At 39.2% G+C, this 24,933-nt stretch overlaps 1 long non-coding RNA gene across 1 annotated transcript; it reads left to right on the plus strand.

Annotated features, from left to right (window-relative positions):
- Positions 1 to 2,803: 2,803 nt before the first annotated feature.
- On the plus strand, positions 2,804 to 4,890 carry LOC103012153 (uncharacterized). Its single transcript, XR_451505.2, has 4 exons — positions 2,804 to 2,877; positions 3,226 to 3,302; positions 4,138 to 4,374; positions 4,667 to 4,890. It is a non-coding gene; the product is annotated as an uncharacterized LOC103012153 (long non-coding RNA).
- The last annotated feature ends 20,043 nt before the right edge of the window (positions 4,891 to 24,933 follow it).

The following is a 24,933-nucleotide window of genomic DNA, read 5'->3' on the forward strand; positions in this document are numbered from 1 at the left end:
AAACTGCTTTGTTTCTAGTCTCTCCTCAACTTGAAAATAATTCAATAAGGGCAGGCACTTTATTTATTCCCTGCAATTGTCCCCATGCCTTGGTCATGTCTGATATGTTTGTGGCACTCCATATATATTTTTTGAAAGAGTAATGAGTGATTTTTCTAGCAGGAGTATCATTCATCCCTGCTTCAAGGCTTTGATAGACTTAGATACAACTTACTATGAGTTGACATCATCCCCATCCGCATCCCAACTCCTGCCCAGCACTGGGGCACTCAAATTTTAAGAAGCCCAAGAGAAGAAAGGTGGAGCCATAAACACTTGGTCAGGCAGTCATGATGGGGAGAGGAAAGCTGTCCTATAGCTATCATGTAAGACTCATTCTTCGCCATATCCCTGTCACCTGTGACTTTATCATCACTTGCCTAGTTTATTACCCCAGACTCCATTGCTCTCCATTCTGCCATGTGTCCTTGCTCCAATCCACCCTGCTGCTGCCCTCACATCTAAAACTGTTTTTATTACCTACCTTGTCTGTCTGAGACCTGCAGGTCCTCCCTATTGCTTATAGTTTCAGGTCTGGACCTCATGCTGTGTTCATGTACATTCTCTATCTCGTCCCTCTTTCCTATCCAGGGTCAGCCCCAGTATGTCCCAAATTCAGCCCTGATCTGGCTCCGTTCTGCCTTTTGTACATATTCTGTGTATTCCTGCTTCTGTGACTTTATTTCTTCTGTCCTTCCAGAATGTTCCATCTCTCCTTCTGCCAATCCAAATCCACTCCAGATCTCAAATCTTAATCACACATCATCCGAGAAGTGCTCACTCACCAATTACTGTACCAATTACTGCAATTACTTCATACCAATTTGTTTTTAATATTTATTTATTTATTTATTTATTTGGCTGCACTGGGTCTTAGTTGGAGCACACGGGATCTTCGTTGTGGTGTATGGGATCTTCCTTGCAGTGTGCGGGATCGTTAGTTGTGGCATGCGGAATCTTTAGTTGCAACATGCAGGATCTGTTTTTTTTTTTATTTTTCAGTTGCGGCATGTAGGATCTTTTTTTTTTTTTTAGTTGTGGCACACAGGCTCTTAGTTTCAGCATGTGGGATCTAGTTCCCCTACCAGGGATCAAACCCGGGGCCCCTGTATTGGGGGGGTGGGGGACGGAGTCTTAACCACTGGACCACCAGGGATGGTGGTACCAATGTTTTCTTGCTCTTAACTTCTCTACCTCGAGTTACCTACACAGTTTAGCCTGTAGCTAGTCTCCGATTGTATCACATAATAACAGTAATGCTTGCAACTACAGTTACAATTTATCCAGCTTCTATTATGTCCTAAACATACTAAGTACTCGTATTAATCTTTCAAGGTAGGAATTATTATTCCCATTTTGTAGATTAAGAAACTAAAGCTCTTAGAGGTTAAATAGATTGTCCCAAATCATACTGTTAGTAAATAATAGAGCCAAGATTCAATTCCAATGTGCCTGACTATGCTTTGTTGTTTTCTTCTCATATACATATAAACTCCTGGGAGATTTAGCAAAATACATGCATTCAATAGGTCCTCAATAAATACTGGCTTGTTGAGGATGCAGCTTGGTTTAAATGTACCCTGACAAAGCCTCACCTGTCAGAGGTGATGAGGTGAGGAATAAAACAGTCTGTCTACTCTCACCTCTCCCTTTCCTCTGTACCAGAAGAGATAGTGGCTGCAGAACAATGAGGTCCATGCTGTTTCAGGACTCAAAAGGGGAGGGGGCTCAACTCCATTTCCTTTCAAAGAGCCGGGCTCTGCACTGGCCCTTCCCTGGCCATCCCCAGCATCCAAGTCAGTTGCATCATGCCATCTCAGGTTGAGAACTTTCCAGGCAGCCCTGGGCTTGCTGAAGGCACAAGTAACATACTTCTGGACTCCAGGCCAGGATGCCCAAGACATACATCTGACTGAAAGGAGAACAGGGCAGAGCCTGCCAGGGAGTGCCAGAGCTGCCCTTCCCCAGCAGGCTTTAGCCCCATGTCCTGAGGTTGCAGAAGAAGCTGACACCTGTCAGCTCCCTTCTTTCCATCTACAGTGTGCCAGGCACCATGTGAGATGCTTCACACACAGTCTCTTTTCAAAATGCTCACCACAACCCCACCTGAGTACACCGACTCATCTGTGAAATGGGTATATTAGGTGGCATCTCACCCAAAGTCACCCAGACAAGAGGAAGACTCTGATATAGTTCCATCTGTCTTCAACAGTCCATGAGCTTTCCAGTATGCCATAGCATCTACCTGTACCAGGAGCCAAGAGACTTAAGTCTCTATTCTTGCTCGGCACGCCACTCATCTTGGGAGACTTTAGTGTCTCTCTCTATCAAATGCATATGCAAACCCACCCCCTCCACCTCCAGTTCCTTCCCACTTCACAGATTACTTTTGAATCTGTGTGTGCCATAGTATGCACATGCATCAAACACCTGATGGGAACAAGAGATGGAAGAAATTATTGTTAATTTTCTGTTTATGTATCTGCACATTTACATCTTGCTCCCTCAACTACCTGAAGATATCTGAGGTAGAGACTATAATGTATACACTACCCATAGCCTTCCCTCCACTGCCTAGTCCCTAACAGCTTGAGGAATACAGAAGATGCTCAATAAATACTAAAGACTTTCATCTGCAGAATCACGTGGTATGGTAGAGGTTTTTCAGACCAACCCCCTCTCCTTGGAAATCAAAGCTCAGAATGGCACAGAGTAGCCAGGCTGGGATCAGAGTCCTTGCTTGCTGTTTCTTAGTAAAGGACTCTGCAAAACCACATTTGTCTCCAGAGTTTTCCAGACTGCAGAAGCCAAGGTGTATAAAGATGCAGCTAATTTCAGGTGTGGGCTGGTTTCTTATACTGAGTTAGTAGGTCTTTCATTTTATAAATTTTTATAATTTTTACTAATATTTTGTAATACTTTATAAGCTAGTGTCAGTTAAGATATCCAAAGAATATTGGTAAGGAAGCCAAATAAAACCAGATATCCTGATCTTTTTAAATTCCAGCAAATCTTGGCCTTAAAGAGAACTTGAAGGTTAAAGTTATTTAGGGTCTGATATGATGATGCTCATACCTCAAATCCTAGAGTATTTTTTAACATTATGAGGCATTTTTGCATTACTTCAGTTGCTCTTTTCCAAAACTCTGTAAGCTAGGCAGGGTGTGGATTATCTCCATTTTACAGATGAATACCCCAGGGCTCAGACTGTGATACATCTATCTACCCATGGCAGACCTCTCCCCTGATTTCCAGCCCATAAGGTAGGTGGGGTAGGCTGGGTGAGGAAGTCAAGGAATGTGGGTGGGATGCGCTGGAGAAAATGTGGGGTTCCTGTAGTGTGAGTGCTGCTAGCCCAGCAGGACTCCTTCTCCGTTGCTCCATGCCCCAGATCCCCTTCGTCCCGCCTGCTTGCTTGCTTTGAGCCCAGCCCAGAAGGCTCTGCCAGCTTCTAAGCTGGCCCGTTTTACTGGTAAGGATTAGGTGCCAGAGTTTTCTGCTGGTGACTGCTCTTTCCCGGCACTCTCTTGCAGTATCATATTTTCTTAGCTTGTAACTCATCTTCCTGACCCTTCTAGTCCTCAGTGACCCTTTCTCAGGTCACAGAAAGTGAGTTCACGAAGGTCTCCAACACCACCCTGCCCGTGCATCTCTCTGGAGAGAGAAACTTCTCCTCACTTCGTGCCCACCCCATCCTCTGGAAAAGACTCAACTCAGTCTCCCCAGCACCTTTCCTGCTTCCCCTCACACCTCATTCTTAGCTACTGGACTGTACCAGAATAGCCAAGACTATCTGTTCACCATACCTTAAGATGCCAGTCCTATAACCAGGTTGACTTAGTCTGCACTCCATACCCCCTTCCATTTTAAAGATGAAATATCAGACTCTCAGGGATGTTAAGCGATTGCTGCCCAAGCGCTAATAGCCAGTCAATGGTCGAGATAGTAGAGAACCCCTCATTTCCCACATTAGTTCTGTTACCATGACCCCCTTTGCCATCCTCTCTCCCTGCCTTGGTTCAGGTCCTCATCATCTCTTAGTAGAACCTCAGTTAAATCCTCCTAATGCTACCTGCTTTCATGTTTGCCCCCTTTCAGTGTATCCCACTGGGAAGTGACTGCACCAAATTTGAGATCAAGATGGCTCATTTCATATCAAACTTCTTAGTCGCATCCTGTGGATCCCAGGATAAAGTTTACACCCTTCAGCCTGATTTGCGAGACCGCACCACCTTGTCCCTGTGCATCTCCAGCTCCAGCTCATTCCAATTCCTAGCACATGTCTTATGCACCGACCATGCCACCCTCTTTGTGAAAATGCTTGGTGTTTCCTGGGTATGACCTTCCAATGTCTTTGCATGTTTCCTGCCTTGAATGCCCTTCCCTGTACCTTCCTTGTAGAAAATTCCTGTTTAAAATTTTCTCTGGCATCACAGCTTCTCTGAGACCTCCACCTACAGCGTGAATTATGCAAACTTCTCTAGCTTTTAAGTGTATATGCTTTGTTGTACAAATAGCATTTTATTACACTACATTTTGTGAAGCTTTGGGTTGTTTTTCTCATTATATTGTAAGCACATTAAAGGCATAATTTGAATCTTCTTTTTTCTTCTTCGTATTCCCCTAGGTCAAGGTTGGCTAATATTTGTAGCTCCATATATATTGCTATGTGACCAGCTGGCTAAGCAAGACATGGAGGCTGCACATTGGAGAATTCAGGAGGCTTTCCATTGAAGGAAGTCAAGTCACTCATGGCCAAAGCTTTCACCACTATCCTATTAAGAATATCCTATTAACTGCTAACCTTAGTAGTTAACACACAACAATTACAAATGACTTATAGACATATCATTCCAGTGCGGTTCCTATTAATTAATTTAGTAATCACTGTTTGCTATAGTATAAATGTATTGATTTTGTGTAATCCGAATAACCGATATTTATTGGTCTCCTTCTAAGCAATATATAGGTGTTACTTCATTGAATTATTGCAACTACGTTGCAAGGTGAAAATTATTATCTTTAATAGATGAAGAAACTGAGGCTCAGACAATACAAGCAACTTGTAAAAGAGAAGTATCTGAAACACAAAGAACCAAATGATAATTGTATCCAAGATTCTGGTGCTCTGAATGAACAGACCAGGTTAACAGTTCCCCTTACAATCTGCTGCCCAAAGAGGACTCATTTCTATTTTTTTATACAATGTTCTTCTATGTGCAGCATGCTCATGATACTTTATTAGTTATATATTATTCCCAAATGGAGATAAAAATTTGTCAATTATAAAAGTAGCACTTATTCACTCTAAAACATTCCAAAAATATGGAAAGGTATAAAGAAGACAGCTGTACAATGATTTCAACAGCCTGTGATAACCACTGTTAATATTGTGAGGGTGTCCATTCAGATTTTTTCCTGTGCACATACACTCATATATATGTACATTTTCCTTAAGTGGAGTAATGTTATACCTGTTTGACAACCTTACCTTTTTTTCTCAATGTGTGGTAACTGTATTTCCATTGTTAAGGCATGTAGATCGATATCATCATTTTTAATAGATGGTAGTAGTCTAATAAATGGATATACTGTAATGAGGCATATATGTTGTATACAATGTTCTTCTATTATAAACAATGTTATGACAAAAAAAATTGTGAAAAATTTATCTTTTCCCTTTTGACCAGGCTCAGAAGTAACCATGAGAGCCCATCTTTTTATTATTATTATTTTTTTTACATCTTTATTGGAGTATAATTGCTTTACAATGTTGTGTTAGTTTCCGCTGTCGAGAGCCCATCTTTTAATTTAAATTTCTTTGATCATTAGTGAGGTGGAACAGCTGTTCATACATTCACTGACTTAATGTAGTATTTCTTTTGTGAGTTCTTTTTATTCCCTTGTCTGTTTCCTTATTTGGGTGTTTCCTATTTTCTTCTTGGTTTCTAGCAGAAATTTAGATAAGATAGTCATCTCCGTTCTGTCACATATATTACGAAACAGGGATAGAAGTAACCTCAGAAATCCTTTAGTTTAACACTCCCATTTTACAGATTAAATTCTTTGGAGAAAGGAAGTGACTCATCAAGTTCTCATGGTTATACCTCTGATTTTTCCAGTGACTCACTAAGATTTATTGACTTCTTAGATCACTTATAGTTCTAGTACATCACCCTGCCTTCTAAATTGACCAAGGTTTGTTATCATAGAGTCCTTCCTATGAAAAAAATAATGTTAGAAAAATATAAATTTTTTTTAGACTTCTCTGTCTTTTGCCCTTTTCTACCCAAGAATTCTTTTTAACTAGAGAGTAGAAGAAGAAAGCACTGAGGAGGAGAGATCAGTGTTACAAACATTTCTATAGATGTTCTCCTCTTTAGAGAAAGTGAACTAGACATGGTGACCCTCAGAGGTCTTTGCAAGCCTGATAAAAATTTCTTGGATTTCATAATTTTTTACTTAATAAAACTTTTGATAGTCTTTATATGTTATGTAGATGGTTTCTTGGCTCCTGTTTTCTGTGATGGATGAGGGCTACTCTAAGAAGCTGTTAATTGTGTATTGCCTCTGGCTGGGAGGCTATTTGAAGGCTGTTATCTTGATCTGATGTATATTTACATCTGTTTTTCATGCCTTTCCAAAATGGAATTTCATTTGCTTCCCCCTTTGTCACGAGGAGGAGAATGGCAAAACCAAAAATGAAGAATCGTGATGAACAAAACGCACACTTGTCTATCAGCTTTTATGGATAGACTTCTTATGCCTAACTTATTCTGGGAAAAAAAGTATTATTAGTACAAGAAGGGAAAAAGCTAGGTTGAGGAATCAATAATAGAAGTCAATTGGAAGAGAAAAAAAAAATAGAGTAAGGGGTAGGGAAGCCATCAAAGTGCATCACTTACTAATAGATGGTTCCAGACTTCCTCTCTCAAGGAAGATTGGCACATGTGGAAAATCTGCTTGTCCATTTGTGTACTGCAGAGAAGGGAGGAAAGGTCCCAGACTCCCTGAAGGGGAAAATTCAGGGGAGAAGTAAAGCAGGTGTTTCCTGCTACCTGTGCCTCAGAGGAGAACTCAGAGCCCTGGGAGGGAGTTTCCCACAGAGGCTTAAATCACAGGAAGCCATACTTTTCTACCAGCTTTAATTCAGAGGTCAGACACATCCGCCATTACCTCCCAGACTTCCTCTCTCTGTCTCTCTCAATCTCTGACAGAAGGTCCCTAGCTTCAAACTAGGAAAAAGCTAATGCAGATGTATCATATAGACAGTTTTTTCTATCCTCCTTTCTCAGGTTATCTGCTTTTTGGGTTTATTTATCTATATCGATCTTTATTGTGCCATTTCTTCACCTAAAATAAAAATGAAAACAAAAGGTAAAATGAAATATCCAAGTGAAATATTACCTTGAACTTGCACACCATGACACTAAAAGGTACTCGGTCATTTAGCCCTACAAAATAGGTTCTTTACTCCTCTAAAAAATAAGTTTGAAAACCAACATTCATGGGAAGCAAATTGTAATATTTACATTAATATATCAGCTACATCTTTTAAAATCTCTCTCGTCTCTGCTTTCTCTCCCTTTATCTCTCTCTGTCTCTGTAGCTCTCTCGCTCTCTCGCTCTCTCTCTCTCTCTTTTTCTTTTCCCTCTAACAGTGAAGTATCCAGAAGAGTAATACAACTGGGAATGGTGCATGTGTGCATGTGTATATGCCATGCATCTAAATATTGGAAAGCAGCGAAAAGATTTTTAAATATATTATTTGTATATTTTAGATTAAGGGAGAGTAAAAAAGGGAAAAAGAAGGAGAGGGAAGAAGAAATGTGAAGTGAATAAGGAAGGGAAAAGATGAAAGAAGGAGAGAAAGAAAGGAGAGAGGAAAAGAAAGATGGATGAGTTGGGACACTCAACTACAAAGCGAAAATGCCATATATCATGCAGATGTTTTGTCTACAGCAGACCAAACATCAGGCTTTTGGGAAACATTTGGAAGATACAATGCTCCTTTCACTGCACAGACAACTGTTGACAGTGCTATCGCCTCTTTCTCTATGTGTATGTGTCTATCCCTTTCAAGCCTTTTTGTGGTCAAATTATAAAGGTCTGTTCAGTGGGTGGGGTGACGTCACACTGACCACAAAAGCTTATATTTCCTGCTACTAAATACACAGCCCCTGCTAACGAAGTGGTCATTACAGAGCGAGCTTGTTCTGCCGAGGTCACCCCGAGTGGGGATAAAGGCAGGGGGAGGGGGCCCAGTTGAGAGAGCAGAGCCATTATTCCCAAGTGTGTCTGTCTGCCTGCTGATCCTCATCTTGTTAGAACCGAAAGATGACAACAGAAGTCCCTTTGTGCTTCCTCCAGAACTTTGTCTCTAAGGATGCTGGGGTATACTGGGATGCAACATGGTGGAGAGAAAGGAATAGACAAAATCCAGGTCTGATTCCAATCTCCTCATTTATATGCTGAGTGATTTTACCTCTTCAGGTCTAATCATTACAATCCCCATTTTACCAAAGAGGAAAGAGCCTCAAGTAGGAATCAAATGAGATCATGCATTTTAAAGCAATCACAATTGGTTTTATTTTTAGGGTGTCATTCGAATCTTAATATCATTTCTTTGATCCTCCCACCCACCTTCCTTGTGATAAATAGGAACTGCAGTTCTCTCTTCTGAGAGGAGAGAGTAAAGGGTAGGTTTTATTTTTGCAAATTTTATTTTATCTATTTATTTTTGCAGAGGTCACAGTAAAGACTATTTATTTTTAATGAAGGAAACTAAATAAACTTACATGGTAAAAAGAAGACTTAGCAAGTTAAGGAAAGAAAGCCACACCAATTACTAGGGGGACAGACGGATAAGGGAGGATCCAGGTGAGATCTCATGGAAGAAGTAGCATTTGCTTGGGAATAGTGCATAAGAGTATGGCGGGCAGAGATGGAAAAAGGGTGATTATCATCACGGATCATGCCCATGAACTCCTGGGTACCACCTAACATTAAACCAGAGTGATTTGAGGGCTTATGCCATAAGTCTTTGGCAACCCAAACCTCAGATGAAATGAAGCTGTATGAATGCGTCTTTTGAGTATTTCACATAATCAGGTTAATTTCAACATTGAGAGAAGTGGAAAACCACTGCTCAGCCAAGACCATACAGAATTTTCCTACTCTCAGTTCTGAGCTTTTAACAAAGCAGGACTCAAATTCCCTACATTTTTCTTTCTTTTATTTTTTTTCCCCTTTTTGTGAAGGACTATTACACATAGAGCCTCAAACCCAATGAGGACTTTGGAATGAGTCCACATGACATTCAGGGAAAGGAAACTTTTGCCATTATCAATATAATTTAGGTGGTCTGGACAACCAGTCTGGATACTCCAGCTGCTGACAAGTTCCTGTAGGCCAGGATTGTCCAAGTTTGTTCTCTATATCAACCAGAAAAATCAGAAAATTGCCGTGTTCCTCTGGGCCATGTGTACCACCCGGCCCTTATTGGGGCACATTTTCTGCCAGGGCCACCAGCTAACTTTAAGGGCCTCCAGTAGGCCCAAGGCCAGGCAGTTCACCTGATCTGAGGCTATGGCTGGGTTGGCACTTCTGAGTTATTCCCCACAAGCTGCCACCCCCCTGGCTCAGGCATAAAGCCTTAGCTCCATTAATCATCCTTTTCCTGGAGCACACTAGACGAAGTCCTGGCTTGGAGTAGAACTATCATTTTCATTTCCTAATTTTAAAATGTGTGTGTTTGGTAACAGGGAAGACAGGCCAGAAAGGCAGCTTCAAAGTCCCGCCATAGGGAAAAAAATGCAGAGAGAAGATCCTGGGATATTTTCTTCTGAACTCACCTCCCCTGTAATGCTGGGGAGTGTGCCAGAAGATGAGGTCTGTGCTGGGAGAGGAGCCTTGCAAAGGGGATGCCACCATCAATTTGGGGTGGGTTTAGCTGTTAAAGGTAGAGCTCTGAAAACAAAACTGAAGGAGTCAAGATAGAATTTCAAATGCCATGTTAAGCTAACAAGAGTCAAGAAACAGAGAATGTGCAGAAATTGGTGGCCAGAACTTAGAAAAATATAAAATCATGAGAAAAAACAAGCAAGTTGATCAAAGCCAAGTCAAGTAGCCAAGATATCTTTCACAGGCTCAATATAACTGACACTATAAAGGACCTAAAAACTGAGGCACTGGCATAGATAGATCAATTCCAGGAAAAGCAAGATTCCTGGGGAGAAAAGTTGGGATGAAACTAGAAAGCAAAAAGTGAGAGTTCTTATTGGTCCATGATGGAGTAAAAGAGACACAGAGACTGGGCCAAATGTTAGAAGGATAGCAGAAGTAAGAGGATCAAAATCAGGAAGATTCTGACACAGTAAAAAATGGAAGTCATGCATCCAGAACTCCAAATGTAGGTAAGTAGTGAATTTCAACTGGCTTTGCCAAAAACCACTTCTATGGCTAGAGACTCCTTGCACATGGATTAATTGCTGTTGCAGGTATTCACTGCTTCCAAAGAGCTAAACCTTACCTCAGAAGAAAAAAAAAAAAAAAAAAAAAGACCCTCTCCTATCTTTCCTGCTATAGCAAGTAGCTCAGGTTTAACCAATCAAGTAATTCATTTCTGTGAAAAAAATCTGAATTATTTTATTTATCAATCTATCTGTCAATCTCTATCTACCTGTCTGTCTATCTATCTATCTACCTATCTATCATCTATCTACGTGTCATCCACCTATCTAGTTATTTTTATGGATAACTATTTTTATGGATCTCATACCTAATTATGATATCAAAGGAGTCTCTTTCCACACAATAGTCAACATAATTGTTGAAAAGTGAAAAACAAAGGCCTTCAGCTTAGGGTTTGATTCCCATGATTCCAAGCAACCTACTTGACTGATTATTTTCCTTGTGTTGATTCACATTTATCTGAGTTAACTTGATTGACTGTGTTGTAGACACTCTTTCATAGACCCAAACAATCTGTTGGTTGATGTTGCTCAGACAAACCTACAACTTAATTGGCTGGATTTTTGCCTTTTTCAAATGGAGTGATGACATTGTGGAGACTCTGTATTTGTGAGAGGCTTTCCAGTGTACCTTTAGCTTAAGACTATTTTTTCTGAAACCTTGTAAAGTACAGAGCACTTCAGGGGCAGAGACAATATGTTGGGTGATGTCTAGCATAAATCTCACAGTCTGGAGAAAATCTTGGGCCAAACACGAACCTCGTCAGATGTCAGGCTTTCCAAAAGTAGATGCAGAAGTCTCCCATTTGTCTAACTCCTGCTGTTTGCCCCTGACAATCACCATATTACCCATGTTGTTTTCAAAACTCACAGCCTAAATAACCACTTCACTTTTTCTTAGAACTTTGGTGGTAGACCTTACTTCTTTTTATTTTTTTCAAATTGCATGTGAATTCTCCTGCATTTAGGGTAACCCAAGCTTAGCATCTGAATACATGTTTCATAGCCAATATCTCTGTACATCATCCATGATTACATACTGTGTCTCAGGCACAGGTTTAGGACATACAACTGATGCGGCCATCTACAATTGCCAGAGTCAGTGTAATGTCAATACTTACCCTTGCTTTATATTTTGGGTGAGAAGTAGAGCTAGGTCCATGTAGTAGTCTAGTGCCCTCTTGTGGCTTTCAAACTAAGAGCTTAAGTTCCTTTGTAGAATTAGAGCTATTTGTGGAATCACAGGTTTAGAGAAGACCATTGTGAAGTTAACTCATACTTTCTGTCTTCTGTCCCTCAGTAATACTGCCCTCATCCTGTAAAGCACAGTAAGTGTTGGTAGACCCATTCTACTCTGAGCTAAGAAGAACCCTTTGGAATGTGTGTTGGACTTTAAAAGGGACCTTCGAACTTAGTACACTGTGGAAGCATCGTGCATGACCAGTAATTGTTGATTGAAGTCCCTTCACCAACCTGCCAATTTTTCCATTTACTCTTATGCTTATTCATTTCAAATAATTTGGTATGCTTAATCTGAAAGAAATTATTATGAGAATTACGAGAGATGTAAAAAGTAACCTGAAAAATATGAAGATTTGTCATGTGAACAGATCAGATATTCTACACAGCTCCAGAGGGACATAAGTAAAGATTATAGATATTGGTTTACTATAAGGAAGAATTTTTTAATAGTTGCAAATGTATGACGTTGGATCATGTCTGGGGGTAAGTTTCCATTCCTTGAAACAGTTTAGGAGACGTGGTTTAAGTTGATATGAAAACTTTACAGGAGATTTTCTCCACTGGACTAGATGATCTTTAATAAAAAATTTTAGATTTTTAGAATTTAGAGTCCACAAATATATCCAAGAAAGATTACAGCTTCCTTTGACTACTCAAATAATTCTCATAGGTAAGATGTCCTTTAATGTTCAATATGGAACCTTCTCAATATATAGTAAGTTCATACCTACATCACTCTTTCTAGGAAATCAAACTGTATGTGAGTGTGTATGTGTGTGTGTGTGTATGCAAGTGTGTGTTTATCCAAACCCATTCTCATAAACTACCTGGTTCTGATTTTCTAGATTGTAGTAAATCTTTTATGCTTTCTTCCAAATCTGACATCCTGTCACTTAACTGCTTTTTGTTTTTAACAAACCTTTTACATTTGTGCCTAATTGTGTGTGACTATAATTTACATATTAGAGAAAAGTATTTACATTTACTTGACTCTGGTCAAGCAAACATATAATATACTGAATATGTTAATACATATATATTAAAGCAATGGCTCATCCATAACACAGCCAAAAGATAAGAGTAAAATATTTAACTTGAGAAGATTACTCCTGAAAGATAAGAGTTTGCTTTTGTTACCCCGCATTACAGGGACAATGGAAGTCATCATCCCTCTCTAGTTCATATTGACTTAACAGAGGGCAGAGGACATGATTATGTTTCTTTCCAGCATAATCTCTTACTCTTTTAAAGAGGTACAATTATTTTAGAGGTATTGATTGAGTTGGATTTTTGTTGCTGCTGTTGTTTGAGTTATTTTTCATATTTAGTCAATGAAATATTCTCTGTATTTTTATCTGTACCTTAAACATCAGAGAGGTGAAACAACTAATTCATCACATCTTGCAAAGGGCCAACATCAGTTTAAAACTAGAAGCCATTGAGTCTTAATCCTCTGAACCTATAGTTTGAAGGTAGGTTAGAGAGCTGCCTCCCCCTTGTGCCTGCTCTCCCCCAAAGACCTCATCACACTCACTACATTGGAATTAAGGGGAGGGGACTGAGTGTTTTCCAGGATAAAAAGTTAATCCATCCTTGCTGGGCTAAAACTCCAAAGGTTTTGAGGTTCACAGAAAGTTCAGGTCCAGGTCTCAAACTGGTTTGAGATTTCCCTCTCTTCTTCCTCACAGTAGTTCACCTACCTAACATCCTGACAAAGGAGCCAATGGCCCATGTCACAGACCTTGCTGACAGCCCTGGGCTATAATGGAGGAATTATCATCCCTTCCCATCTTCATGGGAGAGACACACTGGATTGTCACCAGCCTGTGAAATAAACCACCCACCTGGTTCATGGAACCATTTCGAGGCCAGAAAAGCCAGCCTTACTCAACTATGCCATATGGGAGAAAAGAAACAGTGTTTTTCCTCCATATGGATTCGTCACACATTAATAAGAGGCATTTGCTCTCTTTATCAGCCAAAATCCTTGATTCCTCAAACACATGAGAAGACGTGCTTGGCTTAACTTGCCAGGGAATTGGATATGCACTTTATAAAGTGAATCAAAACTAATGCTGTGTTGGGCCATTCTGTCCCTACCTCATTGGAGAGACATCCCTGCAAATGGACAGCTAATCCCTTTAATGAGCAAAATACCCCAAGGCTTTTCTGGGGGAAGAGGCCCGTTTAACTACCTCTTGCTGCACAGCTACAGAACACAGAATTTTAGAGCAGAAAAGGATCTCAGAGATCATCAAACCCCCTCCCACATCATTTTCCATGTGAAAACTGACGCCCAGAGAAGGGAAGAGACTTATGCAAGACCGCTCAAGCTGCACTGTAGGATCTAGGATCATATCCAGGTCTTTTCACTCTTAATTCTCTCCTCATGGGTCACAGTTCTTTTTATCCTTTCTTTCTTCTGATAATTCCCTTAAAGTGCATTTGCTGCTGTTTTGTTTTTTTTTTTTTTTTCTCCAGACTCTGGCCCACTGCTCGCAGATTCGATGGATAAAGAATTATGATTTCCTTACTGACTTTCCCTCAGTGATAACATTTCTTTGATGATTCAGTTCTTTTCTTAGCTGCCACCATCTTTATTCATCACTGTGAAGTGAAATATGAGACAGTGGGATAAAGCTCAGCGTGAGTATTAGAGACCTGTATCCTGGCCACAGATTCTTCATCAGATAATACAATAAGGTCATACCTTTTGACCAACAACAGAAAGAACGAATTTCCAAGTTGGGTGCTCCATTGTTGGCTCTTTTCTTTGTTTCCTGTATGTATGGAAAGTATTATATCCTTCAAAAAGTCATACTAGAAGAACAAAATGAGTCAAGGAGAGATCAATATGCAGCTTTCACGGCTATGGTCTTCTCAAGGAAACAAGAAAGAATTTTGCAAAAGTCCCTATCAGGTCTGGTCCCAAAATACTAACCAGAGCAAACTCCTTTGGAATCAGAGGCTGCCGTATTTGGACATGCTCCTGAAGCTGTGTTTATACAGAGGAAACTGCCTATGGATTTACCATAAAACACTTGACTTGAATCCATTCTGTTATATGTAAGACACTGATCCCTGCTTTATTCATAAAATAAAGATATTAGTATCTACTTCTTAAGGTTGTTATGATTAAAGGAGATAGACATATAAAACAATTAGCAAGGACTGTTCAAAATCTGTTATCTACGTTATCTGGCATTCTTTTCTTCTTTCTAGAGTAATCTAAGCTTAGTGGCTGCTTCATCAGGGCAGTTTTCTTTACTAAGGTACCCAAAATAAATTATCTCATAAGAAAAGACTAGTGAGAAGGAAGCCTGAATTCCAATGAATTGTCCCAGAAAGTTCATTATCTCTGGAATTATTTCTACTCATCAAGTGTTCCTACAGTAACTCCTGTAAGAAAGTTAGTGGAATAGAGAGGTAGGCCATGAAGACAGGGAAAGAACCATGGCAATGGGTTAATACTATTAATATTTATTTATATTAATAAATATTCCCACAATAGTCTGGGCTGCCTATTGACATGTGGTGTGTGTATGTGTGTTGCACACACATGAGTATAGGTAGCTGTGTACCTGTGTTTATTTCTCATCTGCCTATCTTAAAGTTACTCTCAGAACTGTTTTTTTTTTTTTTTCTCTTTCCTTGTAACATAGTTGGCTTCCAGTAAATCAGGGTTAGTGACCATATTCAGCCTCTAAAGAGAGTTGGATGGGGTAAGTAATTAAATACAAATGTAAAGTCTTAGGTGCCCAGTCAATTAAGAATCTAAAATTAAAAGGCGAAGGATATAGAACAACATGAAACCAAAGCTCAGCCTTTGGGAGCAGGATCAGATGCCATCATCTCTCCACTTTATTCAGAAATACTTTGACCTGTGTTCTCATAGAATCCCTACTACTCAGGTTCTTCCTCACTCCTACTTCTACCAGGTGTGTGTGTGTGGTTCAATGGGAGAGTACAGCAGGTTCCTGTTTCAAGCTTTGAGGCCACAGAATCTCTAGTTCTATAAATCAATCTATCCTGAAGGAGGCAGCACTTCCTGTTCCATGTCCCCATGAATGGAGAAACAAAGCAGTGAGTAAAAGAGAAAGAGAGAAATGCAGCCCAGATTTTGAGGTGGCACCTCTAGTTTTCTTATCTGTTTTTTTTTTTTTTTTGTCCTTTTCAGGGGCTCACAAAGTGTTGAGGACATGGTTGATACTATGTGAATTCACCTATTGAAACAGTTGGTAGATGAGGTAAATGGCTAAAGTATACCAACCAGCTGGTGTCCATCCATGATATCCTATTAGCAAATTGTAGCTGTGCTGGTAATTGAGCCCTCACCCAAGTGGTGCTTTAATTTATGAAATAATGACAGCTCCTCATTGGAGTTTTGTCTTAGGAGCAGAAGAAAGATAAAATTCCAATGCCTCACTTTTCAAGTTATCTCTGTCTCTCTCATTTCTGAAAATGAAGCTTGGAGAGGTTAAGTGAGTAACTTGTCCAAGATCATACACCTAAGACAGAGCCATCCATCAATGGGCATCCGGAGTTACCTGTCCCTATACAAAGATGAGTTAACAATGTGAAAACAGAGCCACTAATTGAATCAAGACCATGCATAGTTTAGAGGTGGAGTGGAATGGAGAGCTAGTTTGTCTAGAATCTGCTTTTGACACATGTTCTATCGCCAAGAAATGCAGGGGAAAGACTTGGAGAAACATGGTCTAAAACAGTGTTTCTCAAATGTCAAGGTACATAGGAATCACTTGTAGGTTCTGATTCAGTCTGGCTGGGGTAGGGCTTGAACTTTTGCATTTCCAACAAGCTCCCAAGTCATGCTGAAGCTACCAGTTCACACTCTACACTTTGAGTAACAAGGGTCTAAGACACAGCTAAAAGGACATAAAAGAGACCACCCAGAATCACTGGAGAGTAAGCTATTCCTGGAGTTCTGGCAGCATCACAGACCCATTCAGCTTGTTGTGCAGCTGCATTGGCCCATCTGGAGGGTGGCCCACTGTCTCTCTGAGCTGTTGCTCCCTTTGCCTAAGCTCCCAGGCCTTGGGCCTGGGATCTAGAGAGAGCCAGCAAAAGCTGAAGGAAGGGCATATTTCTACTTCAGGGAGCTCAGCCCCGAATAGGCATTTTTAAAGATGATGGTTTGGGGAATGTCACTGAAAATACATCTACCTTGATCATCTGTTCAGCAGCACCATGATGAGACATGACTCATTGGCCTCATGGGTATTAAGCATCAACAAAAGGCTGGGAACAGAGGGCATAGTGAGCTCTTTTTGTCCACAGTACCTGAAAGAATTGTGAGCACACCTGAGATTTTGCAGCACTCCCAGTTAAGTCAAGAGATGGGAGATGATGGGATCTGATGAATCTCAGGTGACATATAGAAAGATAGAAAGAAAAAAGATGGGCAAAACACATTAAAATGTTAATTATGACAGTCTTTGAGTGGAGGCATGATATGTGGGTCCTTTTTTTTTTGACATGAACTTTTATTTGGTTGTTATCATTCCTTCTATATGATGATTGTACTTTTTTTCCACTTAGAAACATAACTCGGGCATTTCCATAAGCAGAGTTCTAAAATGCAACATAGTATTCTTCCAAATGGATACATTCTAGATGTCTGGCAAAAGGGAATTTATTAGCTAGTAATTTGTTTCCAAATTTTTGCTCTTAAAATTAACATTTTAGTGAACATATTTGTGCAAGACATTCTGGAAGTCCCAGAGGTGGATTTGTTGGGGTTTAAGTAAATGAGTCTAATGTTTACTTCCATAATGCTTTCTTTTACTGATAGTGATGTAAATTGATGTAAGCCATTTGGAAAATACTTCCTGTCTCTTCACACACACTCCTTCAAATCTAAAGTTCTAAGAAGTTGTCTTATTTGAGGTCTTATTTGACTCATCATGAACTTGAGGTTGAGTAAGTTGAAAATACTCAACTAGATGATGGCAGAGCTGTAACTAGAGCCTGTTTGAGCCTCTGCCCCTGTTCTCAGAAGCTACAGATCAACAACTACCTACGGTTAAAGTCCGTCAGATAATGTAAATTGATACAACCACTATGGAGAACAGTATGGACGTTCCTTAAAAAACTAAAAATAGAACTACCATATGACCCAGCAATCCCACTTCTGGGCATATACCCTGAGAAAATCATAATTCAAATAGAGACATGTACCACAATGTTCATTGCAGCACTATTTACAATAGGTAGGACATGGAAGCAACCTAAATGTCCATCAACAGATGAATGGATAAAGAAGATGTGGCACATGTATACATGGAATATTATTCAGCCATAAAAAGAAACAAAATTGAGTTATTTGTGGTGAGGTGGATGGACCTAGAGTCTGTCATACAGAGTGAAGTAAGTCAGAAAGACAAAAACAAATACCATATGCTAACACATATATATGGAATCTAAAAAAAAAAAAAAAAAAGAAAGGTACTGATGAACCTAGTGGCAGGGCAGGAATAAAGACATAGACATAGAGAATGGACTTAAGGACATGGTGGGGCGGAAGGGAAAGCTGAGGAGAAGTGAGAGTAGCATCGACATATATACACAACTGAATGTAAAATAGCTAGTGGGCAGCAGCAGCATAGCACAGGGAGATCAGCTCGGTGCTTTGTGACCACCTAGAGGGGTGAGATAGGGAGGATGGGAGGGTCAAGATGGAGGGTATATGGGGATATATGTATGCATATGGCTGATCCACTTTGTTGTACGACAGAAACTAACACAGTATTGTGAAGCAATTATACTCCAATAAAGATCTATTTTTTTTAAAAAAAGAAAGGTCCATCAGGTTCTGGAACCCTGAGAGTAATATGATGCCCATTTCTGTTTTCCTGTCATTGCTACTGGTACCTCCTATTAGTTTCCAGGTAGAAGGATGCAGTGAAATGTGCAAGACTGGGAAAATACAAACTATAATTCCAGCTCCATTTCATTCTTCCTGAAAGAATTTGAACATGTCACTTAACCTCTCAGAGCCAATTGCATTTATGTGTAAAAGTGATGCCACCACTTCTTGCAGGATGCTCAAGAGTAATAAATGAAGTAGAGGATTTGACTCTAGCTGGCATAGTTCCTGACTGTATAAAATGCAGATGTCACAGCACCTCTGTTGAATGTTTTTGAAGATTAAATGACAGCGTGCTTAAAGAGCTGAGTATTTTCCCTTTCTTCCTGCTATAGTATTCCCACTCCTTTTCCCACACCCCAGGTTTCTTTTCATTGCTTTGCAAACATCTTCATTATAAATATACTAACATAAACAAAAAAATTAGTGAAACACTAAAATCATTAAATCCATGCATTCATTGAACTATACGATAAGGACTTGTTCTTTCGAGTGGTTATTCAACATGTCTTTTTAGAATATTTAATAGTGTTATTTGATGAGGACACTTTTTTCAACTTGGTGCTTCTTCCCTCATCCCAAATAGCTTTTAGCATACTAACAGTACAGAATTTCATCATATTTTCTTACTGTTTGAGCTTTCCTAACCAAGGTGATTCTGGAACCGATCTGTCAAAAAGTTCATAAAAATTGTACAATTGGACAAGCAATCAAAATTTTTGCTTTAGTGGTGATATCCTTATATGTAAAATATAAAAAATAAAAGTAACTAACTTATAGAATTGTTGTCAGCTTTAAAGGATGTGCTCTGCCTAAAGTACTCTGCATAGGGCACAGCAATAATAAATAGTGCATCAAAAATAGTTATTGTCAATTCGCGTTGCTCTTATGTCTTCTCTTGTTTTCAAATGTCTAAAACTTTGGAGATTGTAATTAAAAACTGTATTTTTTAACAGCTTTACCAAAGTGTAATTTATATACAAAATAACTGTGCACATTTAATGTACCCAATTTGATAGGTTTGAACATACTACATACACTTGTGAAACCATCACCACAATCAAGATAATGAACACATACAACACCTCCAAAAATTTCCTCTGACCCCTCCTTTTTGTAGTAAGAACACTTGAGATTTACTCTTTTGACAAACTTTCCAGTGTACAAACAGTAAACTATAGGCACTGTGTTGTATGGCTGATCTCTAGAACTTACTCATCTTGCTTAAGTGAAACTTTATACTCATTGAACAATAATTCCTCATTTCTCCCTGACCCCCCTGTCCCCCGCCAGCCCCTGGTAACCACGATTTTTCTCTCTACTTCTATGAGTTTGACTATTTTCGATATCTCATATAAGTAGGATTATGCAGTATTTGTCCTTCTGTGACTGTCTTATTTCACTTAGCACAATGTCCTACAAGTTCATTTATGTTGTTGCATATGGCAGGATTTCCTTCTTTTTTCTTACATTTTCCCCCAGCTTTATTGAGAAATAATTGATATACATCACTGTGTAAGTTTAAGGGTATACAGCATGGTAGTTTGATTTACATATATTGTGAAATGATTACCACCAATAGATTTAGTTAATATCCATATCTCATACAGACTTTCTTTTTTAAGAGTATAATTTTAAGGATAGTCTTAAGAATAATTTTCTATTGATTGTATATACATCACATTTTCTTTATGCATTCATCTGTTGATAGACATTTAGGTTGTTTCCATATCTTGATTATTATGAATAATGCTGCAGTGAACATGAAAGTATACTTCTTCAAGATCCTGATTTCAATTGTTTTGGATATATACCCAGAGGTGGAATTGCAAGATCCCACATTGTAGCTCTAGTTTTAATTTTTTGAGGAACCTCTGTAATAGACTTTTCTTTTAAAAAGACATACAAATGGCCAACAGGTATATGTAAAAGTTCTCAACATCACTACTCATCATGAAAGTGCAAATCAGTAAGATTATCACTTCACACCTCTTGGGATGACTATTCAAAACAAAACAAAAGATAACAATTGTTGAAGAGGATATGGAGAAATTGGAGCCCTGTACATTGTCGATGGGAATGCATGGTCTGTATGTGTGCATGTGTGAGTGTATGTGTGTGTGTGTGTGTGTGTGTGTGTGTGTGCATGGCTGAAAAGCTTACAGTTTCATGCAGTCATTTTAGAGGAAAAATACCAAGGTTCAGGCTCACTAGAATTGCCACAGAACTAAAACCCAAAATACTAGTATGTCTGTGTTTCTTTAGACTGATGAGTTATGCTTATTCCCTAAATTGGAAGTGCTATCATCTTTACTGTCAAGCTCATCACAAGGAGTCTCTGTGACAACATTTTGTCCAACAAAACTTTGGAGGGTTTCTGGTTTTTCTGCTCTCTTTCGTTATCTTGTATATTTTCACTTCTTTCAAGCATACTCTTTAAACCATCTGTTTTTAATTACTGACATATTCCAGTTGAGATATACTTAAATTTTTCTTTATTTTTTAAAGGTAGATGAATTATGACAGCAACTTGACTAAGAGTGTTCCATACATTTGGGTAATCAAGGAAATCACAAGGTCAGGAAAAGCAAATATACACAGGCATATGTCTATAAACAGCACATTAAATCACACAATGCTGGCAGGAAGTTGAAATAATTTGTGAAAGCCTATAGTGTTATTTTGCAATCAAAAGTAAAGAAAAACAAACTCTGGTTTGTAAGGTGAAAAACTCAAAATGTGCTTGACATGTGCACAAACACACACATTCAATTAGCTGAGCAGGTGTATCAGTTAGCTTCTGGTGCATAACAAATCACCCCAAAACTTAGTGGCTTAAAACAACAACCACTTATTTAGCTAATAATTTTGTGGGTTGGTAATTTGAGTTGGGTTCAGCTGGACAGTACTACTGATTTTGGTTGGAGTCTAGCATGAGGTTGTAGTCAAATGGAGGCTCGGCTGGGACATTGAGGATTTTCTCCCTCTCCATGTATTCTTAGGTCCTCTCCTTTTCATCTGGCCTGTCCACACGGTTCCACATGGGTAGCTGGACTTCTGACATGATGGTTCAGTGTTCACCAAAGTGTGAAAATGGAAGCTTCCAGGGCTTCTTAATGGCTGGACTCAGAAGTCCTGAATGGTTACTTCTGCTGCATTCCACTGGTTAATAATGCAAATCCTAGGCAAGCCCAAGTTCAATGCAGAGAGAAGGGATGCTAGTAAGGGCATGAATACCAAGAGGTATGGCTCATCTCATCAAGGCCATTTTTTGAGACCAGCAATCACATTCCCCATATTAAGCTAAAATTTATTTCTTTTTCCCTTGATTTTGTTCAGCATTCTATATAATACAGGATAAGTCCATTTTATATGACAAGAATTAAGATGATTTAAACAGCTTTTATGCTTCTCCTTACTCCCAGATTTCCAGAGAGAAATGTTCCCAGTTCTCTCAAACATGTCTTACATGATACAGCTTTGAGTTTTCTAACCACCATGGTCACTCTCCCATAGATCCACCTCAGTTTATCAATGTAGAGCCAAGGGTGGCACCCAGCACTGAGCAGAACATTTCAGATGAGAGGGCAGTATAACACCCTCTACAAAGATGACCATGCCCTAGTCCCCAACACTGTGAATATGTTGCTTTATACGGAAAAGGGACGTTGCAAATGTGATGAAGGTTACAGACCTTGAGATAAGGCAATTAGCCTGGATTATCCAGGTGGGCCTAATTTAATAACAATTTAATAACAAGAAAAATCTTTCCTGGTAGTAAAGAGAGAGATGCAATGATGAAAGAAGGGTCAGAGAGATGTGACATGAGAAGGACTCAACCTGCCATTGCTGGCTTTGAAGATGGAAGAAGGGGCCATGAGCTAAGGAATATGGTGGTCTCTGGCAGCTGTGGGTGGTCCTCAGCTTACAGCCAGCAAGAAAATAGGGACCTTAGTCCTTCAAACCCAAGGAACAGAATTCTACTAACAACTTGAACAAACAGGAAATGGATTCTTCCATAGAGCCCCATGAAACAATGCCAACACATAGACTGTAGTCTGGTGAGACCTGTACTGGACTGTAAGAAAATAATTTTGTTTTCTTTTTAGTCACTGAGTTTGTGGCAATTTATTATGATGGCAATAGAAAATTTATACAGTCTGCTATGATTCGTTTTGAACAGAAAGGTAAAGGCATCTTATATTTTTGGAGAGAAATATGACCTAGGCATGCCTCAGCTTTTTTGGCAATGATTAGTGTTGATTTATATGGTGCTTATACTCAACAAAAACACAGGGTATTTTCCCATAAGCAGCTGTGATTGTGAATACTTTCCCTTTAATAATTAAATACAAAAGGGTATATTTAGCCCGGTTCATTTCCATCATGTTAGATTCAGTCTATTGTTCCAGCCTGTCAAGACATTTTTGAGTCTGGTTTCTGTCATCCAAATATTTCAGCCATTCCCTCCCAGTTCTGGGCCTTTTCAATATCTGATCAACCCTATTGGTGAACATGCCTTGCAGGTTGTTTCCACCACCAGGGTTGATGCTTCTCTTTCCATGGATACTGCTCATGCTTGGACTTCCAAAGCTTTTCAAGGTGCAGCTCAAATTCCATGTCTTTCATGGAGACTTGCCACAACTAGAAGTGGTTTGTCCCCTCTGCTCCTATTAGTTCCTCATTCTTGCTGTTGATAGGGTACAAATTGACTTATACAGTAACCATCTATTTACATGTCTTTTCTCTTAAATTGTAGACCTTTTGAAGACAAGGATTGTGTTTTTAAATTTTATATCCCCTAAAGCCACTGGCATTATGCCTAGTACATAACAGGTGCTTTATGGAAAACAATAATCCATTTAACAAGTCCTAATTGAGCCAAGATGCAGTGCTCTAAAACATTCCTTTTACTTTAAATGGGTTGAGAAAAATATATTTATACAGCAAGTACATCATTGCAAATAAGCAATTTGAGACACAAAGAAGCAGAAGTTCTTTTGTGGGAGAAATTATGGCTCAGAGCAATATGCATATACTTCATGGCTTGTGAGAAAACAGCACCATATACTTGAAATTATGGGAGCACTAGATCTTGGGCTTTCAAAGAACAGAAATTGGGTCGTTAACTCAAGAGTTTAGCACAATGCCTAGGACAGAGAATGCATTTAATCCATTTGACAAGTCATTCAACAGTAATTGATTACTGTCTTTTTCCATGGCACCAACTCAGCTCACTTACCTCTCATTCATTCAGTGTTGTTTTGATGCCGTCACAGTGTTAGCACCAACTTTTAAGCATAGATGGAGAATTAATCAGTTAGGATAACATTGGCAGCCAACTATAGAAACCCCCAACTCAAATTGACCTATGTTACAGGGATGTTTATAGCTCCTACAAGAATAAGCTGAGGAGGAGGGTAACTCCAGGGCTGGCTGTTCGGCCACTCAATAGTATCACAAGGACCTCTTTACTTTTATCATAGCGGCCTCCATCTTTACTCTTCTGATCTGTCATCCTCAGGCTAGCTCTTCTGAGGATCACAAAAGGCTGTCTCATTTCAGTCATGTCATCTTCCAGCAGAACAAGATGCTGTATCATGAAATAAATGAAGAGATCTTTTCCACAAACCTCCCAGAAGACTCCCTTTCATATATATGTCTAACCAAATGTGGAGGCACATTCCCATTCAAAACCAATTGCTGGCAAAGCAATGGGATCACCATGCTTGTGATGTGAAACATATGGCTTTGTGGAGAAGGGTATAATTCCTGAACCACAGCAGGGTTCTATTAGAAAGGAGGAAAGTGGAGACATGGTGGAAACGCAACCAACAGAATCTATAGTCACTAAAGCCAGTTAATTAAACTCAAACTCTATATATTCGCCTTTTATTTTTAATTTTTTTTTTTTTTTTTTTTTGGTGTCTTTTTCTAAAATCAGCCATGCTTCTCTGGAACTATGTTGGGAAAGTAAAAATTACTTAATTCTTTCACATCATTATTATTTACTTTTAACCTAAGATAGAAAAACACACTTGCACATATACACATATGCACACACACAGAGTTGTTGCTTGCCAATGCAATTCTCATCGTAGTTTTTTTAAAAATAAAGAATCTTTGTGAGTTGCCAACCTCTTCAGTTTCCATCCTGTGTCAGAATTTATTCCTCTGCCTTCAAGTAGAGAAACCTTTGAAATTGGGATCGCTTAATGGAAACAGACATTTACCATTTCAGATACAGTCAAAATGTTTATCCCACAACTGAAATTTAACTTCTTTTTGTAATTT

This window comes from Balaenoptera acutorostrata, chromosome 8, assembly GCF_949987535.1.
Source record: "Balaenoptera acutorostrata chromosome 8, mBalAcu1.1, whole genome shotgun sequence".
NCBI lineage: Eukaryota > Metazoa > Chordata > Mammalia > Artiodactyla > Balaenopteridae > Balaenoptera > Balaenoptera acutorostrata.